Source organism: Pan troglodytes, chromosome 1 (genome assembly GCF_028858775.2).
Source record: "Pan troglodytes isolate AG18354 chromosome 1, NHGRI_mPanTro3-v2.0_pri, whole genome shotgun sequence".
NCBI classification, from domain to species: domain Eukaryota; kingdom Metazoa; phylum Chordata; class Mammalia; order Primates; family Hominidae; genus Pan; species Pan troglodytes.
In genome coordinates this window covers 127,167,861-127,195,764 of record NC_072398.2, presented here as the reverse complement: position 1 = coordinate 127,195,764, position 27,904 = coordinate 127,167,861, and the positions used below count along the sequence as shown (strand labels likewise).

At 36.1% G+C, this 27,904-nt stretch overlaps 1 pseudogene; it reads left to right on the top strand.

The window, feature by feature from the left end:
- The first annotated feature begins 545 nt into the window (after positions 1–545).
- The window catches only part of LOC107967524 (THAP domain-containing protein 3-like), a 275,942-nt pseudogene continuing 248,583 nt past the window's right edge, over positions 546–27,904 (top strand).

Sequence of the window (27,904 nt, the reverse complement as noted above, 5' to 3'; positions counted from 1 at the left end):
CTAGCAAATAATAGTAAAAGAATATATAGCTTGTACTTTTACCATGACATTATTTATTGCAGACTTTTTCTTTCCCAGTGAATTTATGTACCAAATATCCTCAAACCTAGATTTATTGCTTCTTTAAACATTTAGAGAACAACTTTGAATCCTTATGTCAAACTATATACTTTTACAAAACGATCCCACAAGTTGTACATATATTATGAATTAGACTAAGTAAAATGTCACAAGATTGAGAAGTTCTATTTTAAATATAAGTGTTAGTGTCTTAAAATAGTATTTGTTAGTATTTACCAGTTGTTTGAGAAAGGCAGGCCTTCATAAATTAATTTACTCATGTCTTACTTTTTTTACAGGCTTTATTTTTTAGCTACCTAGCCTTAGAAAGATAATGCTGTATTTAAAGAAAAAAAAACACTATCTGTGATAAACCTATATATTTATATCAAAAAACTATTTTCTGTGGCTTAGAAGATAACAAAATAAATACATCCGGCCCCGCTGCCGCCATCTTTGTTACGGGCAGCCAGGCCTGGCTGGAGATGCCGAAGTCGTGCGCGGCCTGGCAGTGCTGCAACCGCTACAGCAGCCGCAGGAAGCAGCTCTCCTTCCACCGCAGGTGAGGGAGAACACACACACTGCCAGTGAGAGAGGAAATGCCAGCTCTTTTCAGAAAGAAAAGGTCCTCCCTGAGGCGGGGGCTGGAGAGGACAGCCCTGGGAGAAACATGGACACTGCGCTTGAAGAGCTTCAGTTGCCCCCAAATGCCAAAGGCCCCGTAAAACAGATCTCGCCACGGAGGCCGCAAGCAGCAGAGACTGTTGGCCGGCCGGCCGGCCCTGCAGGCTTGAGAAGGCCCCCCGACAAGCAGCCATCTGATCACAGCTATGCCCTTTTGGACTTAGATTCCCTGAAGAAAAAAACTCTTCCTCACTCTGAAGGAAAATGAAAAGCTCCAGAAGCGCTTGCAGGCCCAGAGGCTGGTGAAGTGAAGGATGTCCAGCTGCCTCCGTGCCTGCAAAGGGCACCGGGGACTCCAGGCCAGACTTGGGCCAGAGCAGCAGAGCTGAGCCCCACAGGCTCCGGACGCAGAGGCGGCAGTGGCACCAGGGCCGGCAGGGCTTTGGAGCTCTGGCTGTGGACATTTTTGTCTGCTGTGGACACTGAGAAAGTTGGCCGTGAGGCCTGCCGGGCGGGGGATTGAAACAGTAACCAAGCTCCCTGGCGAGAGCCCCGACGCCGTCTGAGGGACGTTTAGAGGCATGGCACTAGGAGTGAGCATGACAAGCTTATCCTCCCATAGTAACAGAAGTCCAGGCTGAGGCTGATTCTGAACTCTGTCCTTTCAGCACGCGCAGAGCGAAGGTCGTTGGAAGCCCCAGTATGGGAGATGCTCCTCAGGGAGGAAGCCATGTGAGGGGGCCGGCTCTGTGGCAGGTGAGTGGGTCCCCTCCTCCATCAGCCTGGACAGCCCCTCAGGGTTCTAAAGAGTGACTCCTGTCCTGGCCTGGTGTGAGTGGGCAGTGTAATAAAGTGCCTTTCTATTAAAAAAAAAAAATACATTGGGGATATATAGAAATGCAGATACAACACCCTCCTATCAAAAGTGAAACACAAATTTTAAAAACCCACAAAAATCTACATTAAGCTCAGTAACTAAAGGTTACCAGAAAAACAGAAAAAAAAATTAACTCTTTAGATAAAATGTTACTAGTTTTAACATTTAAACTTTGTCTCAAACTTAACATGTCTAAAAAGAAATTTTATTTACCTCTTGCACACCCACCCACATCTGTTCCTTCTTGCCTTGCCCATCTTGGAAAATGACATTAGGTTTTCCATTGTTATTTAAACTTAAATCCTATAAACCATTTTTGAAAATGTTCAGTTATACTGTATATTCAATTTCTCAGCAAGTCGTTTGTTTCATCTTCAAAATATTTCCCGAAACTGTGTTTTCTCATTACCATGATTGATTCTGCCCTTTTCCAAATGACCGTCATCTTTCCTAAACCAGGTAATGTCTTCTTAATGACACAGTTTCAACTCCTTTCCACCTACTGACACTTTTCCACTCAGCAGCCGGACTGATCATTCATAATTGTACATCAGATTACACCACTCCTCCACTCAGATCTCCTGAGCCTTCTTATCTACTCACAGCAAAAGGCAAATTTTTCCACACCAAGGAAGCTCTGCATGACCCAACACATGCCTGCCCTTCCAACCTTGTCTCTCAGATGGTTCTAGGTTATTCACTTCATTTGCCACACCTATTTCTGACTTAACTTTTGATAAGCTAAGATTGTTCTGATTTCAGATTTTGCACTTTATTTCTTCTTTGCCAGGAATGTTCATTCCCCATAAAGCTCATTTTCTTACTGTATTCAGAGTTCTATTCAACTGTCCTCTGTGGATCATCCCATGAAAAATTCTCTAGCCTTTGCTCTGCTTTGTTTTCTATAAACAATTTATTGTCCTATTATCATATTTTTCTGTATTTGTTTAGTTGCTTATTATTTGCTCCCTTGGCAAGGACATAAACTGAGAGATTTGGCTAGTGGGTCCTTCTTTGTTTCCTCAGAAACAAGGAATTACACATAGTAGGTGCTCATTAAACATTTGTTAAATAAGTACACTAACAAACAATTGCAGTAGACATTCCCACTCTAATGCAACAGAAAGTTTCCAGGCCTACAGACTTTAATTTCAGTACTTCATAGAAAAGTTAATTTGGATGAGAGTAAATATTTTATTATATTTTAATCTGCATGTTTTATCTTTAATTTCAGGTGTAGAGAAAACATACTAGTATTTATTTCAAAAAATGTATTTTGTATCATCACTTCAATACAAATAATGGTCAGTAAGAGTGATTCATTTTGTTAGAGGAGAGGATAGATAACATGACTCTAGAGATGACAATGCTGGGTATAATATTTATAAATTAGGTTCATTATCTGATAAATATAAAATCTTAGGATATAAATTTGAAAAATTCTGCAGTATATGGAGGAACTTTAATATCAGCAGGCAAAGAAAAGTCAACTTCTTGTTAGTATTTGGGGGAGATACATGTCAGTGTTCCTTAATAACCAAAGTATGAAATTTAACTCCAAATGATGTAAAGTTTAAAAACACAACCAACACCACAGATCGATTTTCTCAGTAGGGGATCATTTTGCCCACCAGGGAATCTTCAACAGTGTCTGGAGACATTTTAGGTTGTTGCAACTTGGAGAAGCGTGCCACTTGTCATTTAAAGGGGAGAGGCCAGGGGTATTAGTCCATTTTCACACTCCCATAAAGAAATACCCGACACTGGGTAGTTTATAAAGGAAAGAGGTTTAATTGACTCACAGTTTTGCATGGATAGGGAGGCCTCAAGAAACTTACAATCACGGTGGAAGGCGAAGGAGAAGCAAATGCATCCTTCTTCATAAAGCACCAGGAAAGACTGGAGAGCAGGGAAAACCACAACTTATAAAATCATCAGATCTTGTGAGAACTTCCTCAGGATCACAAGAACAGGATGGAGGAAACCATCCCCATGATCCAAACACTTTCCACCAGGTCCCTCCGTCAATATGTGGGAATTACAGTTCAAGATGAGATTTGGGTGGGGATGCGGAGCCAAACCATATCATTCTACCTCTGGCCTCTCCCAAATTTCATGCCATTTTCACATTTCAAAACCAAGCATGCCTTCCCAACAGTCCACCAAAGTCTTAACTCATTCCAGCCTTAACCCAAAAGTCCAAGTCCAAAGTCTCATCTGAGACAAGGCAGGTCCCTTACGCCTATGGGCCTGTAAAATCAAAAACAAGTTATTTACTTCCAAGAATCAATGGGAGTACAGGCATTGAGTAAATATTCTCATTCCAAATGGGGTAAATTGGCCAAAACAAAGGGGCTTTACTCAGGGATAAGTTATAGTACTCTTGGCCATGAGTTCAATGTTAATGAATCAACAATATATATTAAATAATGTTTCATTAAACAGAAATACACATAAAATCAAGTTTATTGATCATTTGATGAAAATTTTACAAACGAGGCTTGAAGAAACCTAACCATGTATTTTCCCTAAGGCTAATGATTCAGCATTTTCTACTTCAGTGCTCATGGGGACATTACAGTAGACCATAACTTAACTAACGTAGTGACTTGGTAGACCATAATTACCAAGCATAACAAGAATCAACTGTATATGCTTTATTTGTATTATTTTCCATGTAATACACTTTTAAATATTATTTTGTCTTGCTTTAATGTTCAAATCAGATTGTAATAGCATAAAATATGTAATAAAAATAGGCTGGGCACGTTGGCTCAGGCCTGTGATCCCAGCACTTTGGGAGGCCGAGGAGGGCAGATCACAAGGTCAAGAGATCAAGACCATCCTGGCCAACATGGTGAAACTCCATCTCTACTAAAAGTACAAAAATTAGCTGGGCGTGGTGGCATGTGCCTAGTCCCAGGTACTCAGGATGCTGAGGCAGGAGAGGATCACTTGAGGCCAGTGGGCGGAGGTTACAGTGAGTCAAGATTGCATCACTTCACCTGGCAACAGAGCAAGACTGTGTCTCAAAAACAAACAACCAAAGGAAAAAAAAATATATATATATATAGATATATATATATGTATACACACACACACACACACCACGGCCATTTGTTTTCTTTACTCAGTCTTTTATAAAAACTATGATAAGTAGGATTAACCATATGTATTAATCAAGACTTTTCTGTGAAACCTCGTCTCTATTAAAAATACAAAAAATTAGCCGGGCATGGCAGCGGGCGCCTGTAATCCCACCTACTTGGGAGGCTAAGGCGGGAGAATGGCGTGAACCCGGGAGGCAGAGCTTGCAGCGAGCCAAGATCATACCACTGCACTCCAGCCTGGGCGACAGAGCAAGACTCTGTCTCAAAAAAAAAAAAATCAATTATATATATACATATATCTATATAAAGAGTTCCATTGTCCAAGGGCTGGAGAAGATGGATGTCTTAGCACAAGAAAGAAGATAAAACTCATGCTTTCTCTTCTTTGTTCTTCTATCAAGGCCCCCAGTGGGCTGGATGATGCTTGCTCATATTTGTAAGTGTGAATCTTCTTTACTCAGTCTATGATTTAAAAGATCATCTCTTCCGGAAACACTCTCCTAGAAACACCCAGAAATAACATGTTACAAGGTATCTGAGTGTCCCTTAACCTAGTCAAGTTGACACATAAAATTAACTATTACGGCCAGGCGTGATGGCTCACGCCTGTAATCCCAGCACTTTTCGAGGCCAAGGCAGGCGGATCACGAGGTCAGCAGATGGAGACCATCCTGGCCAACACTGTGAAATCTCGTCTCTACTAAAAATACAAAAATTAGCTGGGCGTGGTGGCACGTGCCTGTAATCCCAGCTACTCAGGAGGCTGAGGCAGGAGAACAGCTTGAACCACTGAGTCGGAGGTTGTAGTGAGCCGAGATCACACCACTGCACTCCAGCCTGGTGACACAGTGAGACTCTGTCTCAAAAAAAAAGAAAAAAATTAACTATTACACCATATATAATATTACTTACAGGCAGTCATCTAGAAGACGTAAAATGGAGAATGCTTAAAATTATATTGTCTTAAATTACTTGATTAAAGGAACATTTCCCCCCATTAATGGTATTTATATCATCATGTGATATTTTGTAATCATTTTAAGTAATGTACAATTCATAGACTATCAAAATGGAACATATCTGTTATAGAATTTTAAAAGAATTTTCTAAAAGTTCTAGTCTAATTTTGACTTTGACAACAAATAACAAGTTTTAAACTAATTTCCATTTTTACTTGTTAAATGTGCTTTTAGCTTCTGAGCTGTCATTAATAAAATAGAAAACATAAATATGTATATAATGTAAAATTTATATGTAAATAAGTACATGTATAAATTAAAGATTCAAGAGAGAGGTTTAAAAACATAAAAAATAAAATTTGAAATATGTTTCATTTGCCATATGGGTCACTCCATTTTATTTAGGCTTAAATAACCTGAGTTCTAAACTACCAAAATGGTTGATATTATTTTGATAACTGAGTATATTACTGAAATTTCTAAATAAATGAAAATGTTCAGGCCTTTTTTTGATAAACAAATTTCAAACAAAATTGATTTCTGAATTAATATTAAGCAAATAAGGCTGATTGATGATACTTGATAAATACAGTGTTTTACTTGTTCCTATTTGTCATGAGCCATATGTTGCCATCAGGTAAAAATGCAAAAAATAAAAATAGTAATAAAAGGTAGGCTTTTTATCACGGAGAAAAGAGATTCTAGAATATTAGCTCCCTATCACAGTGAGTTGCACAAAATAGGCACTCAATAAATATATGCTGGATGAATTGATGCATGCATGAATAAATGAATTTTCTTGAAATATAAATTATTTTGACCATAATTTACACCACTTTGATATAATGATAAAGGATGAGCATCTTAAGATAATCTGGCAATTTTAAGAAATTTCAAATTTGTAAATGTGGTATGGATATCTACTATTTGTATGTTTATCTGTTTTCTTACAGGTGTGTCAATAAATGTGTATTCCAACTCTTCTATTTCTAAAATTTCTTTCCATGTCTTTTAAGGAACCCTACCAAAAAGAACAAATGAAATCTATACAATTCTTTCTCATATTGACTTGTTTCCCAGCTCACACTTTTTCACCTGTGTCACACATAAAAGCAATATTTGCCCATGAATCTTTGGATGGTTTGGTTATTTCTAAGCCAGTTAAGTTCTCACAGTTAAAAAAATTGTATAATATATTTCTCTTTCTGAAATTTGGATTGGATCCAGCTCAGACCTTGGAATATGGAATTACAACAAAACAAATCTCACCATCTGGAGGTTTTCTAGTCATAATTTCTTTACCTTTATTGTCACTGCTGTCTTTACAAATTCATAAGTACATGAGGATAAACAAACAGTATTCTCAGATGAATTAGTCTGTATAATAGACATTTATGGGAAGTAAATTGCCAAGAAAACATTTACAGTGAACATGAGTTTGATGAAAAGTTGTACCTTTAAAATAGAAATCAAAAATGGCAGGGCATCTAATTTTTATATTACAGACTTGGGAAGAGACATTTCTCATTTGAATAATTAAGTGTGTTGTCAATTGCAGAGCAACTAAAAACTTACCAGTTACAATTGACAACACTGTTGGAAAGATCAACCCTAGAGAAAGTCTTGCTTTTTTTCCTTAGTTGCTAAAAAGCTTCTCTAGTAGCTAAAAAGTGACTTACTCTACAAATAATACCTCATAAAGACAAATCTATACAAAAGCTTTGTATGATCATGTTCAGATACTGCAAACTTTCAGGCTAATGAAAAAGTCAAATGTAAGCTCCGTGAAGCTCAAAATCAGTGACATTTTGAAACACAAATGTTGACAATTATTCAAGGATTTGTAAATATGAGACAAAAGTTTACATTTGGAATTTTCTAATTGACTCAACATTATTTTCCTGATAATTGTTTTGGTTAAAAACTGAGGAAGGATAGAGTTGACAGGCAAATCTACTTCAAGAAGAAGAATCATTCTGAGGTTTAACTAGGGGCTTACTGAAACTGTTTAAATTATATAGAACACAATATATTTCTCATTCCCTCTATTTCTCTCAGTATTAATCAGGAGTCATGGTGATTTTTCAGTTGTTCTGTACTTGTATTTTGTTAAAACAAGCAATCTGCGAAGATGCTAAAGGAAGTTTAGGACTTTTCAAACTGAGATAGCAAAAAAAGAAGGCATAATATGGCACTTATGTACTCCCATAGGATTGATACTTTGCCTTTTAAGCAGTAAGAAACATGTTAGATTCTCCTCTGTCAATTTCTGACAAAGCCTAATTGTACATTCACCATTTAAAAATAATTGTGGATCACTAATAAGTTCTTGACACTGTGCAAGATGCTGATAAAACAGAAAAGAATAAGAAAGGATCCACATTTTCATAGGGATCATAATCTCATATAGATTCCAAGTTAGTAAATCATATTTGCATGATGATGTGATAGATACAGTAATAAATATATAATGCAAGTAGAATAAACACAATGAAGAAAATCTGATCAATCCCACTTGAGAATGAGTTGTTAGGAACACAGAAAGTTTCACAAAAAAAAGGTGACATTTGAGCTGAATTTTGAAGAACCAAAAAGATTTTGCAAGATGTAATAGAAAGAGACAGGAATTTTAGAATGAAGAAATGCAAGCAGTACCTATTATACTACAGGGGCTTATAATTGAATTGAATATATTGAGGACACAGAGTAAAATACAGTAAAAGCTTATTGGTGGTAGGGGAAGGAAATGACTGATAAGTGGAACCCACAATAATAAAAATGTAAGTTAAAAAAAGCTAAGGTTTCCTTTGAATGTAATGTTTCTATAGGGGTCAATAATATGAAGCCTAATTTGAAATACATTATCCCCTAATTTTAAGTGTGAAGACTGTAGAAGCATTTTCACCACCTTTACCAGGAGCCTATTAAATATTAAACAAACAAAAATATAATCACATAACATACAACAATTTACTGCTGATTTCTGTGTGACTTCTTAGTAAAGAATTTTCTTTATGCACTGCTGTTAATAGTCTGATCACGTATTTTAAGAACAGAGAATTGCATTTCTAATATGTCATTGAAAGCAATTGTGAGGTAGTTTCAGACTGTTATCTTCTGAAATATTATAGGATTTCTTTGCATTAACCTGTGCACAATTGAGCTAATACATTTTGTTACCTAGAATTTCACAGATCAAATGCACATGGTATTTTATATTATCGCTCAGATTTACTAATATAATAAATGACTAGCTTGTCTTCAATCATAACACATATATATAACAAATTTTGGCGGGTACACAGTGTACTGTCTCCAAGTATAATACTGAGGTCAACTTCTAGGTTTAACAAGTTAGTTTATGCTCTTTCTCCAACCTCTAAACTCTTCTCTGTATGTCCAGTTTTGGGTTTGTGGGGATGGGTGCCAGTCTTAAAGGTACGATGATGATGGTAAACTAAAAAAGCAGGTGTTTTAACCCTCATAGCAGGTTGTTTGTTGCTATTGCATGCTCAAAAGATGGAGATCTAAGATCACTATTGAAATATAATTGTCTAAAGAGCGCCTCCATTTTGTTGTTTACCTTAAACTATGAATGTCCTGCTCTTGTTTTTCTAAAAATATGAATGGAAATTTGCATTTATGAATGAAGGATTGTTAATGCTGATAATCTAGCAGATGATCCTTTGCTACTTTGTTGTTTTATTATTTCTTCGGAAGGCCTACTCACATATAAAAGAATGACTGAGAACTCTTCACGTGTCTGCAGAGCACAGCACAGGGAGGGTTTCATCTTAGGCTGAGAGCAGAACTGCTGACCTTAGCCATGACTCAGACAGACCAATAAGGAAAGTTTTGAGGGTTGTCAACATTCATACTTGAAGCAGCAGATTTTTCCCAGGAAGATGATTTAATTTGTTAAATGTATCTGATAGAAGATAATCCATTGCACTATAGGAGCTTATCATTGAGTTGAAAGCATTGAAGGACACAGTGAAATGTAGTAAAAACATATCATGGGAGGGGAAAGGAATAGCTGGCAAGTGGAACACAGTAAGTAGCAAGTAGGCAAGATAATCTGTACATGGACTTTATGTTTTTGAAGCACTGCTTTAAATGCTGTCTCAGAAATACGGCATAATGGGTGCTGTCTGTGGGCTCCCAAACTCCCTTCCACAGGATCAGTGCACCTTTCCCTGTCTGTTGGCTCGGAATCTCCCCTCTGCCAGAGCATTACGCTCACCTGAAATGAAACTGTCTCTTTGAGGAGTTTGTATAGTAACCACAGCCCAGTAACAGACTGACTCGGGGATGTACACAGCCTGTTTCCCACTCCTCTTGCCTCAAGGTGGAACCCTAACTCTCATTCTGAGAGCACTTCTTCAATATATCACTTTTAAAACAATGACCATCTATGGCTCTGCTTTGGGATCCTGACTTGAGATGGTGCCAAAAGTGATCCTCAGAAGCAGATTTTCAAGATGGGGTTCTAAAAGTAGATCACTTGCTGTCAGGATGACAATGAAGACCTCAATAAAATAGATGAAATATCAATAGCACCTGGAATGCTGTAGCAGTGTGATTAACTAGAACAGGCTGCTTATGGAAGGGGATTCTGTAGGTCAGGCAATGTCTGTAAAGTTTCAGAGGTGTGATATAAATAATAATTATAAGGACTGTGGAATTAGATGTTTGTTGCTACGTGCCATTGATGTATTGCAGAGAATAAATTAGAGACACATCTATGATCATCCTTGTGGGAGGGGCAGAAAGCCTCCTTAGAGTTTCTATAAGAGATTCCTGTTGCCCATAGCCAGAGGACAAACAGTGCTGAAGACCAAAGACAATACCTAATTGTAAGAATAGAAGATCTGTAAAGAAGGTTGAATTTTAAGGTAAGCAAGCATCTGAGGCCAAAAACAGAGCCTTAATAAGGAAGGGGAGGGATCCTGAGACTTCAGATTGACAAAACTAGGTAGATGCATTTAAAAACCTGGAATTATTGGATCTAATTCTTAGCCTTAATATGCAGCCTATGCTACCTCCCTGCTATAAAGAGGCCTCATATGAAGCAGGTACCTCACAAAACAATGCTTACCCTCCTTGGGATCTGCCCTTCACCCAACATAATCATTCATAGAGAAATAATGTTTAAATTTTTCAAGCAATTTTGTTTCTAAATTAGATTTTGGGGCAAAAGTTATTTGAGTAAACAGAATTAATGTTTAAAATGCAAGAATCACTATGGGAAAGCTGATCTTTGTTTATTATACTTAGCATGAACCATGTTAAGCACGCCAGTATTAAGGAAAACCTTACTGTGAAAGTGCTTGGACTTCTGAGTGAGGAGATGGACTATATGCTAGAGGAACTGTAAGATCTGGCTAATATGTATCAGTAGGTAAAAGGAAAATATGACCAGGAATGTATTCTGAGAGTGCTGGATCAAAGGAGACAGACCATCAGCTGAAAAAAATGGGTTTTCTGTTATGGAAGCATCCTCTCATGACAGGATTTAATACCCTGGCAAGGAGCTTGGAAAGGAGTGCTAATATACCATTTATCTGGCTCTTTTAATCTTGGAAAACCAAATAGCCCATACTAACTAAAGTAGAAATGCCAGAAATCTGTGACAGATAGGTGTAAAGAATAAAAAAGCTCCAAGAATTGGGTATACTATACTATATTATACTGTGCTATACTATACTGTACTGTACTTTACTGTACTGTACTGTACTGTACTATACTATACTACACTACACTATACTGTACTGGGTCCACCATGAAAAAAACCCCTGGAAATCCACAGATGATTATTTCTCAAGATGAAAAGAAATATGTTTGTAAGGAGGGCACCAGAATCTCTAAGATGAACAGTGGTTGTCCTCTCTAAGACAGGGTCGATTGGAGGAGATGTCATAACACGCCCATGAACCCATGTATTAATAGAATGTCAGGATCCAGTAATAGCAAATGGTGATAAGGTCAGAATGGTAGTCAAGACAACCTGGCTCACTGTGATCTGTGGAGATACTAGTAGAACATGATAGTTCCAGATAGGCAGCCAACAAAAGTATACATACACACACAGTGAATAAGCAGAATGCTGAAATCAGGGAAGAGTCAACATCCTGCTTTCTTGACCTGAACTAATGCTCAGAAATAGAACTTACTGACTGAAAGAGACATGGGATCTCCAAGGGGAAAGACCTTGCAACAGAGAGTAGATGACAGTTTATGCTGTTGGTGCTCTTTCCAGATCCCTTTCATTGGGCATTTCTCTAGGTGTTGGGAATGGTGATTGCTAAGGGTACGCTGCTGTCCCTTGTACAGAGCACTGGCTTTGGAAGAAAGAGAGCTGCCTTGCTCAGGAGATTATGAACCCCTGATCCTGGGGCTGTCAGGGTTACTGATTGCCTGATTTAGGGTACAAAGGGCTGGCCCTCTTGCGCTAAGGTGGAGCCAACCTTGTGATGCAAATGATGCTCCAGAATTGAGCTAGTCTCCAGCTGAGTCCACAGCCTTGCTTAGCTTTCTTTCCTTCCCCTATCCTGTTTTTCTCTTCCCCTTCTCCCAGAAGTTTACTGTCTCCGAATTACTTTCACAAGTTATTTCACAAAACTCACTATTTCAACTTCTGCTTCTAGAGGACTCACTTTGAACCATGTTCAAAGTGAAAACCCTATATGCATCTAGGAGGCAGGAGAGGACTGATGGAAGATTTTTGCATCCTAAGTCCTCCTCTCAGTGCTTGGCATAAAGTTGAGGAAGAGTAAAAACAGTCCTGGATCTTCAGGTTGCTAGAGTGACAAGAAATTAGAGCTTCTTTGCTCCATTGTTTGTAAAACTGAGAAAATATTATGGGGTATATGACATAGTACATCCATGTATTATTAAAGTATTCATTATAGGGCCTGGCTCAGAATAAGTATTTAACACATGGAAGCTATTTTTACTGTTTATTTTTTAATAGCTGCTAGGTATTTTCTCTTCATGAGACACATAAGATTTAATCTTACTGAATTATTGTTTAGTAATTATTATTGCTAACATTAAATGAATGCATATCTATATAATAGGTACTGTCTTAGAGCATTTTTTGTACATCCCTGTGATCTTTTCAGTTACTCTGTGAGATTAGTATTATTCATATTTGTATTTTGCACATGAGGAAACTGAGGAATGAATGGGTACATGGCTTGCCCAATTTCTCAGAACTGGTAAAGAGTGGAGATGGAAAGATAATCCCAAATTCTGATTCCAGAATTCACACTCAATGACCACACTATGCTGCCTCATTGCCATTAATCCTAAAGACAACACAAACAACATTTAATAAGTAACTAATTTGAATACTTGCTATAACAGCATTTCAAGAGAAAATATAAAGATTTTGCCTGCCTTAATACCATCATTGTTCTTTCAACACGTTTTTTGCGAGTATTTAATCATTCGGATAGACTATATTTGGAAAAAAACTCCCAGTAGATACCTTTCATTTTTACTCTTTGGTTCCTATTGTAATGCAGAAGTGGTTTGGATAGAAAATGTGTGACTATTCTGTTTTATCAGAGGTAATTTGAAAACAGCTTGGTGCAAAATCTGCTTATAAAATAAGTCATACTTTTTTCTCTATAGAATTTGAACCTTTACACACTGATTCTTATTGTGAAGATTAGCTTTTAAGAATTATTGTATATTTTGATTTGTAGGGAATTCTTTAAATAATACAGAAAATAAATGCCTGCTTTGAGTTGTGTCTTTTTAAAAATTTATTTTGATTTTAGAAGCCTCAAAACCTATAGTTTAAATGATGTAATTCAAAATACATTTGTGGTCAATTTCATATAATCAACATATTTTCCTAGTTCTAAGTAAAGTATATTATTGGAGGCATAATTGTAATAATAGCTTACTATATGTAACTTCCATTATGCTAAGCAGCTAACCTCCACAGCAATGCTGGGAGGAATTACTATGACCCCCCGCTCTACAAATAATGAAGCCAGGAGCCCGAAGGTGTGAAACCAGCCACATTCACACAGCTGCTTAAGGGGCAGAACTGAAACTGGAACACAGGAACTGTAGCTATCAAAGCCCATTTTTATTTTAATCAATATGTTATACCATTTCCCTGGAGAAGCAAGTCAGAATCACTTGATTTTTGGAAAATGCAAGACATGCAGTAGACATATGGAGAAGTAGTGAGTAGGAGAAAAAATAAATCTGTTCTCTGATAATTATGCTGATTGACAGGACTAAAAGTTCAGATAAACGCTTGTGATGATTGGGCAAGCTTCTTTCCCTTGATTTGTTTTAGAATATAACTTTGAATGTCCAAACATCCAGTCATTTCAATTAATAAAAATCAGCCAAATTGTTTTCATTATTATTATATAGTTTTTAAAGAAGGGACAAGGGCAGTATGAAAAGAATATTGTGTGGGAGTCAGACAGACATAGATTTGAACTACAGTTTTGTACCTTAGGATAATTCTTAATCTACTGCTTTATTTTCCTTTCCTATAAAATGAGGATAGTATTGCCTATGATCTATGGTTGTGGAGGAGATGAAAGATTATGCACCTGGTATATGATAACCATTGTTAACATCATTATTAGCCATATTTTTATATAGTCTTTATGACAACAAAATTACAGGGGTTTGGTATTTTTTTTCTTATGCTAATAACATTATGCCATATAGCAATCAATCTTTATGATCTTAAAGGTAAGTTGATTAAAGGATCTAATTAAAATAGTCTTCATGTTACTTTAGTACCTGGAAGGGTATACTTAGTATCATAGGGCTGTTGTACAAAGGACCACAACCTAGGTAACCTAAAACAACAGAAATTTATTCTCTCACAGTTCCGAAGGATGGAAGACTGAAATTAAGGTGTTGACAGGACCATGCTACCTCTAAGCCTCTATCGGAGGCTCCTTTCTTGGCTTTACTAGTTTCTGACAGTTCCAGGCATTCTTTGGCATGTAAATACATCATTTTAATTGCTGTCTCCAATGGTCATGTGGCTGTCTTCCCCGTGCTATGTCTAAATTTCCCTCTTCTTATAAGGACACCAGTTATACTGGATTGGACTCCCACCTTACTCCAGTATGGCCTCATCTTAACTGATCACATCTGCACCTACCTTACTTCTAAATGAGATCACATTCACAGATAATAGGGTCGGGGGGTGTCTTCAACATATCTTTTTGAAGAACACCATTTGGTATTATAAAAGTACTTAAGTAAGTCATTTTTAAAAATTCTTGTCAAAGTAATGATTCTATTTCAATGAATCTGGTATTTTTCCTAGTAACAGCAGTCTTGGAATCAAACCAACATGGAATCAATCCTTCCATTTTCATTTCTGCCTCATCACCAGACTCCTCCGGGTGTTATTGTGGCTGCAGTCTTCCCCCAGACCACATAGTCTTCTGATTACTACCTTGCATCACACCTTCCATGGACAATTCCTTCATTTGGCATGGACAAGAATATTTTTGCCCAAATTATTCACTTGTTTCTGAGAATTAGAAACAGTTGTGATATTGTGACATATTCCAGTGTCTAGAAAAAAGATTACTTATGAAGAGATATTTATTCATCTTCAAAATGATAATTTATAGATGCTCAAATGATCCAAAAATTGACCAGTTTTCTGAAACATACAAAATGCTCCAACATACTGATATTAATTAGGTTTGGAATATATTATGCATCTGTATGCATACTGTAGGGTATAATATTGTTAAATATAGAGCTCAGAAATTTTGTTATGAAGCAGTGTCTGTGTCCATAAAGTTTCCTGCTATCCTTGTTTGTTATCATTTTCTTATTTACTGTTTGTACATGGTGTGACGTAACTGCATATCTATTTATAGCTCCTATAAATTTGCCATATTGTTATAACTTTAGTACAGACTACTAAGCAGTGGCTCAGATAATTTTTATACTAAAAATAATTTCAAAACTAATTCTGGAGTAACTGAAGATTATTTCTTATGAAAATAAACCAGAGAAAACTTTTTTTTGGCTTATGTTCAAATTATATTTTTGTCCCGTCAAGCATTTTTAGTGCCAAAGTGCCAAGTGGACCATTTTTTTTTAAATAAATTCATCCAACAGATATTTAGTGGCACCATGGCAAGCATTTTGGAGTTAAATAGATGCCTACATGGGGTCCTGGCCTCAGGGGATAAGATTCTAGGAGAGGGAGAATATGATGAGCCAAACTACAAACAGCTATCCACCACAAGACAGGGTGAAACCAGTGTTATATAGAGATACGATGTGCTAGAAAGGATTGTCTGACTTTGCAGATGAATGAAATTTCTAGAGAGGTGAACACTAGGAGGTGGCAACAGCTTGGACCCAAGTATTCATTGAATTCATCAAATAGCTATGAAATGGATTTTATGGGCAATCATCTTTGCTTAGCGCTGAGGTAAACACAGAGATTAATTGGAAGAACTTACTCTTAATAAGTATACAATTTATACAAATATGGAATTCAGCTGAAATAATTATAATTGAAGAAAGAATCTTTTGGAGACTAGATTCATATCTAGTTTGGCCAAAAAGATTTAATTCACCAAATGCTAAGTGCAATTTCCCATTTCATTTGCCTATTGTATTGTAGCCTAGATTTGATATCATATAATTAAAGTTAGATGGTTTCAGTTTATCATACAGCTCTAGAATAATATGTATTACCCAAAAATAGACTGTTTGCTTTATCTTTATTTACAGTTCAATTTGTCTTCTTAAATGTATTTCACTGTGGCAGATTTCCTTGATTTCTATGTTCTTTATTTTTCTCTCATTTTCCAATAATATCTAAGCCATCATACTCCAATACGACTGTACAGAGTTAATTTATTTCTGTAAAAACTTTGCTGACAAATCTGTATTATTTGGCATTTCTCACTGTAATTATTTATTTATGGTGATTCCTTGTGGGATATATATTTAGTCACATATGCTAAAATATTTTCCAAAATGTAAAATTATGATTCACAAATAATAAAATAAACATGTATTGAATATTTTTATTTAACTCATCCATTAATGAGAGGCCAGTAAATGTTAACAGTAGTTCAAAGGAGACTCCAAAGAACAGACATAATATAGGCCATAGAAATACAAAAATGAATTTGCTAATAGGTGCAAAACTAGTCAATATCCACAAAGTGGAAATTGATTTTAATCTCAATGGGTGAAATATTTTCTCTATGGACAAGAGTTATTTGTTTTACCGTTAGTTTTTTATAACTTACAAAATTTTAAGACTGCATCCAAGAGAAAGCTCGGACCTTTATAGAATTAGATATCCTTACAAGGATCTGCTAGAAAATTCTTGCATTTCCATTGACATTAATCTTTTTGACCAGTTCAAATGTTTTAGAGGTTTTCACAAGGACCCATTTGTCTTTAATACCTTTTGAGTTAGCCAATTAAAAACTCCATTTATCCCCTTTCCTAATCATGTAATTAGGATTCTACCTAAAGTGGGTGTAGTATAGCAAAAAAGAGCCTTTGAGGTGGGACAAAAATTTGGGTTGGAGTCCCAGCTCTGTCATTAAATGGTTATGTAAAATTGGGCAAGTCTTACTTTCTTTGAGCTGTATTCTTTTTTGGCTGTAAAGTCAGGATGATAATATGTAGCTTAAGAATGCAAGATTAAAAATGGAAAATGATTTGTAAATTATAAAGTGGTATCTAAAAGTGAATTGCTGTTTTTATGATATTTACTGCCAGGTTTTCTCCACAGATGTACATTGCCTCAATTTGTTTTGTCCACTACTCTACCATTAACTAGATTGCTGTGAGAATGATACCTTTCTGGAAAGAAATAAAAATAGCAAATACTTCTGCATTTAACCTTATTTTTAAAACATAATAATCAGAGAAAAACTATTTGCTGTCTTGGAAGTTTATCCAGCCTAAAAACCTGCATTAAATCTTTAGATATTTCTTTCTTTGTAGAAGAGTTCATGCAACAAGCTATACTTTTAAAGAAGTCTAGTTATCTAGCTGAATGTGTGCACTAAATAAGGAGGCATAAGAATTTCATTCTGATCTACTTTTGGAAATATTTCAGTGACGAGACTAGTTTTTATATTATTTTTCTTTCTGTCAAGTTTAATAAAGGTCTGCACAGCTCTACTTTATTTAAAGAAGGAAATATATTTATAATCTATTGTATATCTGCTAATTTCTATAAGATGCACTGTTTCAATACTGTATTTTTTTATTTCTTGGACAGGTACTAATGTGAGAGATGTAGAATTGATAATATTTTACAATTTTTAATTAAAAATGTAAAGGCTCCTGGAGCAGAAGACCCATGTCGTATCTAGATGAAATAGTTTTGCAGGCTTTCACCTACATTAATCTTTTCAGTATAGTGATGAGTTGGAAAAGAAGATTTGATGTGAGAATCATTCAAAAGCAAATAAAATAGGAAAAAGCTGATGAATAGCAAACAGTAAGTCACTGTTTGATTAGTTTGAAAGCTTCCTTTTTGTCATAATATTTTAATGTTATGAATTGCATTATGTTCTTTTATTATTCTCCTTTCTCTCCTGCATACCACATCTATGCTATGTTTTTCATTATTGAAAAAAAAAAGGGTAAGAAAGACCCAGGAAGTGGAAATTTTTTAATTTGACTGATGAGGGAAAGGCATCTTAAATATTATTCAGCGAAATAGTAACAGAGAAGTGGTAAGAAAGAAGTTAGTGAGAAACTAAGTCAATCACTGCTCTTTCTTCAGTGGATCCTAAGTGCTTGTACTACAGAAATAAGGCCCAAATTTCCCCCACATTAGCTTCGCTCTCCTGGACAACTGCCTCAACTGTGTTATATTAGTAAAGTGGAGGAGGGCAAAAAAAAAAAAAAAAAAAAAAAAAGATTGTGATAACATGTAACACAAATTTTCACTTTTGCCTCAGATTTTTAGCAGATGCTTCAAAAGTCAATTTAGTAATTGCAAAACATCCTTATATACTTCAGTGAAATGCCAGATGACCTATGAATGATATTCAAATACATTTTGAAGGCAGTTTTACAAGCTGAGACTCATCACTCACCACCTGTAATAAAGATGATGGCATGGAATATATTGGAGGTTTGATGAGGCTGTTGAGAATCTGTTTAGAAAGAATAGTCAGTGTGCAGTGTGCTTTTATGTTCCTTTGGGAAAGGAAATCTGGTTGGAGTGGGAAAATCAGGGAAGTTTTGGCATAAGCTACACTCAGAAAATTTCAACATCCCATGCCACATACACAAATTACATGTGAGCTAAAACACAACATTGGGAGTTAATTTGTTATTTCATTGTTATGTCTAGGTTTTTTGCTAAAAGGTAATTAAGTAAATTCTTCTTCAGGCTTCTGTTTCTAACAGCCACATAAGACAATACTTTTTTATCATACAAAAATCCATACATAAATTATTATGAGTATTCAAAGACTTATTTGAAATGTCTAGAAAATGATAGGGATTCAATAAATATTTATTGAATTTATAAATTGATGTCAGATTTTAGATAGAACTGGAAAACTTATAGCAGGGGATTCAGGAGCATCTCACTAAGGAACTTGTCCTAAGGAAGAAAGAGCCAGGGATGATGGTGTTAACCTTATAATAAAATACAAAACCTCAGGCAAGAATCTTGAGAGTGTTGGCTGCTTTCAGAGTCCATACTAGCTATCCTGGATCTATATCTGGGTCCCGGGAATAAAGGGGACTGAAAGAAAAGTCTTATTTAGCTCTAAAATGCATTGTGGGGGTGAGGGGTCCTCTAAAAGAGTACAGTACCAAAGAGAAACCTACTCTCCCTGACCGCATCCTTTTCTCTCTTGATCTAGGGTGACATAGACCTATATGAAGCTTTGGCAGTTCAAAGGGTCAGAGAGACCCCTCAAAGAAAGATACTGGCCTTGTTGAACAGCTGGACTGACAGGCCCAAGTGAATGAACACCCATGCCCCTGGAAACTGCATCAGAGGAGAAAACAGAGAAACTTCCTTTGAGCCTGACTGGGTATTCAGTGACCATCAGATCATTTCATTTGGTAGGTGTAATGTTGAGTATAAGCATGGCTTGAAGAATTACTGGGGAGTTGGCAGCAGGCTGAAGTCAGCAGATTTTTGAAGGAACTGGCATAATATGCATACCTTGTTTAAAGTAGAGTTATACCCTACAGAAGGGTGAGAAATGAAGGAATGCTATTAACAGAGAATAAGCTCATTTATTTAAGGTTAGATTGAATTTTCCAAATCTCTTGAAGAAGTAGGGAGATCAGTGCAGCTGAGTTGACTATATGAGGATTTATTTTAACAGCATGGTAGTGAATAAATTAGTCATTTGTAAGTGCCATCCTTCTATAATATTAGCGTGGTCAGAAATCTATTCTGTTGCAATTTCTAGTTCCACAAAAAAAGATTTATGTGGCAATGAAACCCTGAAAACACAGCCTGTCTGTATCTGATATGCTACTAGGTAGTTTAAAAAAAAAAAAAAAAGGAAGAAAGAGCTAAAACAAAACAAGCACCTATGGCTCAATGCCCAATCATTTTATTTCCTTGGATAAAGCTGTTGGATATGAACACCTGCATGTTTTCCAACATGATCTCATTTTATAATGAGCCTTTGGTGAGTATATTGTGGTTCCAGGTGTCATTGTCTTTTCATTCTTTGGCATCCAGAAATGTAGCATTTGCATGACAAATGATTGCATTGGTTTTGGCAGTAAAGGGCCATTCTGCTGTGGGAAGATATGCAGAAAGGAACCTGCAGTGAGGCTAGTTTAAGGTAACTCTTATTTGGTTGGCTAGCTTCTTTTGGACTTCGCTGTTCTATCTGTGAGGTAAAGTCCCTGGATGTGTCAGTTCACATTGCAGCTGTGGCAATAAATGGTAAGCAAAGTAGTTGCTGCTACTCTTTGAGTTAATCTGCTTTTTTGTTAGTCATCTAGCAGATGCTTCTGCTATATAAATGGAACAGACTCTCTATTTGTGAAAAATGTAAAGTGGATAAGTGATGACACATCTTAACATTCCTCCAGTTCATTTCAAGTATTTATGAAAATTGAAATATTACTCCCCATAAAACTGATTAAGTTTTACAAATATGTAATCCACCCCAATACTTGTTTTTTTTTCCCAAAAGTCTGAACTGTAAGTTGAGGAATAAAATATGTAGTTAAGATAAATGGTATTTATAAATCAGGTAGACAAGCAGACTCTTCTCCATCTCCTACTTCTGAACTATTACTTTGCTTTGTAAACCAAAAAGTATCTGAGACAAGTCTCAATCAATTGGTTAAGGACATGCCTGCAAAACATCCTCAGGAGGTTCTGACAACATGTGCCCAAGGTGGTCAAGTTACAGTTTGGTTTCATACATTTGAGGGAGACATAAGACACCAATCAATACATGTAAGATGTACTTTGGTTTGATATGGGAATGCAGGACAACTTGAAGCCAGGAGTTGGTGGGGGTAGGTGGAGTCAACGATTTTTCTGATTGGCAATTGGTTGAAAGAGTTTATTTAAAGGAATGGAATCAATAGAAGTGAGTGTCTGGGTTATGATAAGAGGTTGTAGAGACTAAGGTTCTCATTACGCAGATGAAGCCCTCATGTAGCAGGCTTCAGAGAGAATAGATTGTGTTTCTTATCAGACTTAGAATCTGTTCTATCAGGTTTAAGATCTCTGTTTTAACATTAATACTGATCAGCTGTGTCTGAATTTCAATGGGAGGAAGGTATAATGAGTCCTGTCTGACCACCTATTCCCATCATGGCCTGCACTAGTGTTTCAAGTTTACTTTAGAATGCTCTTGGCCAAAAGGAGGGGTCCATTAAGTTGGTTGGTAAACTTAGAATTTTATTTTTGTTTCACAGCTTCAAAATAATCACATGGAACAAAAATTGTGTGGAAAAGATATATTTAAAAACCTTCTTTTGGTCTTTCATTAGGTGTCTAGGAAGGTACGTGTGACTAGATGAACAAGAAAAAGGCAAAGCAAAATAGATTGAGACATGGGTGAGAGTTGGAATAAAGAAACTTTAAAAGCCACATTTAAAATCACAGGAAAATAAAAAATACTCAAGCTGAAATCCTGGTTAGATGATACTGTTTAATACTCATACAGTTGTTGACAAAAAGAGTCAAACTCTGTAAAACATTTGAGGAGATATATTCTGAGCCAAATATGTGTAACCAATGGCCTATTACACAGCCCCAGGAGATCATAAGAACATGTGCCCAAGGTGGCCAGTTTACAGCTTGGTTTTACACATTTTAGGGAGACATAAGACTTCAATCAATACATGTAAGATGTATATTGGTTCCATCTGGAAAGGCAGGACAGCTCGAAGCAGGGACTTCCAGGTCATAGGCATTTCAAAGATTTTCTAATTGGCAATTGGTTAAAAGAGTTATCATCTAAATACTTATTATCAGACAAAAATAATCTGTTATATCAGCCTGAAGGTCTTTGTGTTGATGTTAATGCTGGTCAGTTGTGCCCAAATTTCAAAACGATAGTGGGTATAATGAGGCATGTCTGACTCCCCCTTCCCATTATGGCTTGAACTAGTTTTCCAGGTTAATAACTTTGGAATGTCCTTGGACCACAGGAGGGGTCCATTCACATGGGTGAGGGGCTTAGACTTTTATTTTTGGTTTACGTACTCATGAAATAAATCTTACTAAATTCTCACGAAGTGCAAGCATGATGTTAGATGCTGGAAGTAAATTTCCTGTCCTCTAGGAGTGTACAAACTTGTTGAGGAGAGAGAAGTTTTAAACATATGATATAGCTGCCAACTCTAATTTTTTTATTATCTAAAGAGAGATTCTAAAATGCTCACAGAGCAGGTTAAGTGCCTTTGAGAATTTATTTATGTACGAACTTAGGTAAAGTCTCACAGATTTATATTTCCAACTTCTTTTTTAAAGTTTCAAGTATTCAACTGTATACTCAATACTTCCACTTTCATGTTTCAAGGGCACATACTATTTAACATGTTTAAAAACTAACTCATTATCTTCTAACAAAAAAATAGCTCCGTTTCAATGTTTTCTATCTTATTAACTGATCCTACTATAAATCCTGTTACAAGAAAACACAAGTCCTGTGTTCCTTTGAATCTTTCTTCCTCACCCATATATCCAATTTACACGAATTCTTGTCTCATTTAACTGCTAAGTATCTTAAATCTGAGCATATCTCCTTCCCAAGTGCTGCCACTCTATTCAAAGCTAAAATTTCTACGATTTGGATTCTGCATTGGCCTAGCAACTTTGGCTCTGCCTCATTCTTTCTCTATCCTGCTGGCAGAATAACTTTTTCAAAATGCAGTTTATATGTTATCTCTCTAAAGAAAAAGCTTTCCCATGTCTGCTATGCTCTTAGGATAAAGGTCAAATTCCTTAATAAAGCAGATAGGTTCTTTTAGGAACATGTGACAGAAAAGGTAGCCCAAACTAGCTTAAGCTACAAGAGGATGTATTAGTTCACACAATACAAATCTAGGAAAGTGGCTCATTTCAGGCACAACTTGAAGCAACTCTTCCCCTTTCTCCTTCATCCAGTAGAGCCGAGATGAGCCTGAGTCTCCCACTAACCCTCATTCAACGTTAATAAGAAATAATTACTTGTTGTTTTAAACCACAAATATTTTTAGTACCCCTCTTCCAGTTTAACCTAGAGAAACCTGAATATAGAATTTGGTATCCAAGCAATAGGGTGCTGCTAAAACAAAACATCAATGTATGTGGCATTTGCTACAGACTGGAGGAAGGCAGTGAGGACACTAAAATAGTACACTGGAAAAAGAGAGACCACGGGATGCTGTAGTGAAATACTTGGTAAAATGATCACTTACAAGGGAGAAGATGTACTTAATAAACTTTGAGGTTTAGAGGTAAAGTTTTGGAGCAAAATGTTGGCAGTTTGAGTTGGCCGTTACTTGTTCTACTTGAAAAGGTAAATCAAGTAAGAAATAAGCTCAGGAAAAAAATGGTTAGTTTTGAAGTAGGGAAAGAAGGGAACATATTTAGAGATTTTTCAGGGCTGATAAATACATTTATCCTTCATCTCCAGTTGGTAAAAGATTCTCAAATCAAGGTTAAAGCTAAAGATAAAATCCAAATCAAGGTGTGCCCACAGACACATAACCTGGAGACAAAGACTAAATAAAAAGCACAAGTGTCAAAACTTTTCTTAAGTCTGATTGTATTAAGTAACCCTGAAAAATAATTTCCTTTGGACAAAATTTCTTACAGATGGAAGTGCACCTTTGTGGTTTTGTGGAAGCTTGATGTATTAGTCAGCTCAGGCTGCCATAACAAATTACTGAACTGGGTGGTTTAAAAACAGATTATTTCTCACAGTTTTGGAAGCTGGAAGTCCAAGATTAGGTGCCATCAGAGCCAGGTTCTGGTGAGGTTCTTGCTTGCATGCAGATGACCACCTTCTCATTGTTTCCTCACATAACAAAGAGAGTGACCTTAAGAGAAGAGGGTTTCTTTTCTTAAAAATACTGATCTCATCATGAGAGCCCTACCCTCATGGCCTCATCTAAACCTAATCAGCTTCAGAAGCCACGACTCCAAATACCATCACATTGGAGTTTCAACATAGAAATGTTTGGGAATGGGGCACAATTTAGTCTATAGCATCCGATAAACAGAAATAATTTATAATTACGTCTAAAAAGAGTGTGAGAAAGCCCCTGTCTCAGAAAGAATTGCAGATGTGGGCATTGGCACATAAAGCTGACTGGAATCAAAGAAATAAATGCTAGCAAAATTTTTGAGCATTGCATTGTCAAAAGTGCTGTGTATCTTGATGAAAATGACTAAATATTTTTGACATAAAATGTCCCTTAGTCTCTCAGCCCTCTATGGGTAGAAAAAGACTGAGAAATTTATTCAGTAATAAGGTAGGCACATCCTCAATGCCTTTTGAAGCTATGACCAAAGAGAATATCCTCAAAGAAAAAGCCAAGTTCCCTGGAGAACAAAGAATAGAATAGTCAATTCTAGGGAACAGAACTGGAGCTTGATCAGGAAGCATTACCTATACAAGGTTGGGGCAATCTCCTATTTGTCCAGTGTGATTTCAGAATTTCACAAAAACTGGTGATTACTGTAAATATTTATTTTCCTTGCTTCTATATGAATATTCATTGTAATTATCTTGTCCCTGTTCCCTCACTGTACTTTGGATATATAGGGGATCAGATAGCTTTTCTTTTTAATTAGAAGTTCTTTGATTCAAGAAAAACCGTAACAGCATCTAATTTGGATTAAAAGTCTTGGTTTTTAAGCCTTTTCAAAGTTTTAGATGAGGCATTAAGTGGCTTGGGGATGGAATAAGTATATATTTTGCCTGAAGTATGGAAGTTAATGTTATGTTAGATTGTATTATTAGTTTAAAATTATACGTTTCCTCTTCATACTTGTCATGCTTCCTGGTACCACTGAATTTGGGATTGGCCATGTGGCATACATTTGCCAATTCAATATGAACACTTGGGACTTTTGACAAATCTGATCCGAAGGTTTAATTGTAACTGAAATGGCTTTACTGGGGTCCTCTTGCTCTAGCACTCCCTCATCAGCACTTTTCTGAGATAGAAGCACCTGCTTCAGCCTAGATTCTGGATTGGGAATGTATATAAAGCCAAGTCTAGGTCAACCAAAGCAAAGCCCAACACAACCACATTCACCTGAAATCCTTATGCAACATATATGACAAATAAATCATTTTTAAATATTGAGATTTATAAAAATTATTTAAATGTATAGCCCAGGAAATTCAGATTGCAGAGATTTTTAATTTTAATGAGATAATAAAATGGTTATAATATAACATTGAGTGATAATAGCAGGGTTGGAAGTGTTGTCTATAGAATAATCCTGATTATATAGAAGAAAATTTTTAGAGCTATATGTGTTCATTATATGAGAAAAAAATAGTGCAGCATCAACAATTGTTATTTTTGGACAGCAGACTGAAGAGAGATTTAGGGCTTTGTATTCAGAAGATCTAGATTCAATTTGCTGTTCAGCCACTCACTAGCCATGTGATTTTGAGGGGAGCAGTTCAACTTCTCTGCTTCAGATTCTTCATTTTTAACAGTATCTTTGTGTGCCTTGGTGGGTTATTGTGAGATTAGGGAAGACATGAGTATATAGGTATTTATATGTGTAAATGAATTAGTAAAATATGTCAGAGTAATCTCTAGATAAGTTCTAGTTATTATGATTATTTCAATATTATTATACAATTTTTCTGTATTTCCATTTTTTTTTTCAATGGGAATGTTACTTTTTTTAGTCAAACAAAAAAATCAAAATCAATAAGGTAGAAAACTTAAATTGCCAAGTTCTAATATAAAAAATAGCACTTTAAATGGCTTATTGATGAGAGGTAATGGTACCTAGTCAAAAGACATAGTGGGGAGACAGCAGACAGCTACAAAGCAGAAGCATGCTGGAGCCGTTCTGATTAACGGCGCATGGTTGTCAGAGAAGCTGGCTGATTATTCACCATGTATTGTAAGGAATATGTTGAAAGTGACCCAGAAATGAGAAAAAGGACAGAGGAGTCATTGGAAAAGATAGTTCGCTCTGGAAACTTTAGAACGTTCTTTGCACCCAGTGGGATGTAGTTTGATGAAGTCCCGGCTTATGTGCCAGGAAAAATAACTAATGAAGGCTTGATGCCTGCAGAGAGAAAACAGGCTGATATCTCAGCTTTCACACCTCTTTAATGGGAAATAACCAGTAGACGGTGACTTTTCAGCAGAGTTAGAGGATCTCTTAACTATTGGTACTTACAAGGTCTCCCGTAAAATCAAAAGGATTTTCTGATGTCAAAGCTGTTGTAAAGTTGCTGTGTCAGCAGTGCATTTAAAAAAAAAAAAAAGAAAAAGAAAAAAGGCCATTATCCTTAGCAAACAGCACACGAACAGAAAACCAAAAACCGCATGTTCTCACTTATGAGTAGGAGCTAAATGATGAGAACACATGGACACACAGAGGGGAACAACAGGTACTGGGGTCTATTGGACGTTTGAGAGTGGGAGGAGGGAGAAGATTAGGAAAAATAACTAATGGGTACTAGGCTTAATACCTGGGTGATGAGATGGTCTGCACAACAAACTCCCATAACACATCTTTACCTATGTAACAAACCTGCATGTGTACCACTGTACTTAAAATAAAAGTTAAAAAAAAAAAAAAAACAAAAGCCCAGGCTGTTTCTGCAAGAACTGGAAGCATAAATATTAATTATAAGTATGTTCAGAACCAATATATACTATGGGTAACACAACAACCTAAGTCTACTCCTAAATTACTCCATGACTTTGTAATATGGTTAGCATCTTGAGATATCAAAATATTCATTTATATAAAATTGATTGTTTGTTATATGATCTTTTAGATCCTTTTTCTTCCTAATCTTTTTGTATGCTTTAATTTCTTTACATTTTGATACAGAAGCATATTTCATTTAACGTTAATGTATAATAATAAGTAATTGATGCTTAAAAATAGACACTTTCAAAATTGAAGTATAACATCACACACTTTACAGGTCACATGTAGACAGCTCAATGAATTTCCACAAGTGCACACCCATGTAACCATTACTCAGATCAAGAAATAGAACATTACTAGCCACCCAGATGTTCCTCTCATAGGGTAGTAACTCATCCTTTGAATTACCACCTTTTCCCAGGGTAATCACTAACCTGACCTACAACAGAAATTATTTTTGCCTGTTCTTGAACTTTATAGAAATGGAATCATATAGCATTTTTTTTTGTTTTCCATGTGACTTTCTTCACTCAACATTATAGCTATCAAATTTTAACAGGAATGTTTAAAACAACAAATAGGTAATATTTTAATTGATAAGGCACAGATGGATAATTAATGCCTAACTGCATTGTTAAATACACAATCCAAAAAAAGCACTACCTTGTGGTAGCTATTTTCTCATATTTTATTTTCCTCCTAATGTGGCAGCCTCAGGGCGGTGCTTCAGTGAGCAAGGGGAGCATCTCATAGCCTTTTCTTACTTAGCCTTGGGGATTAGGCAGTGTCACATCAGTCACATTCTATAGTTACAAGGAAGTAATAAAGTTACCAGATTCAAGGGAAAGGAATTAGACTCCACCCTTGAAGGGAGTCTCAAGTTTTTAGAACAGAAGCTGGCAAACTCTCTGCAAAAGATCAAAGA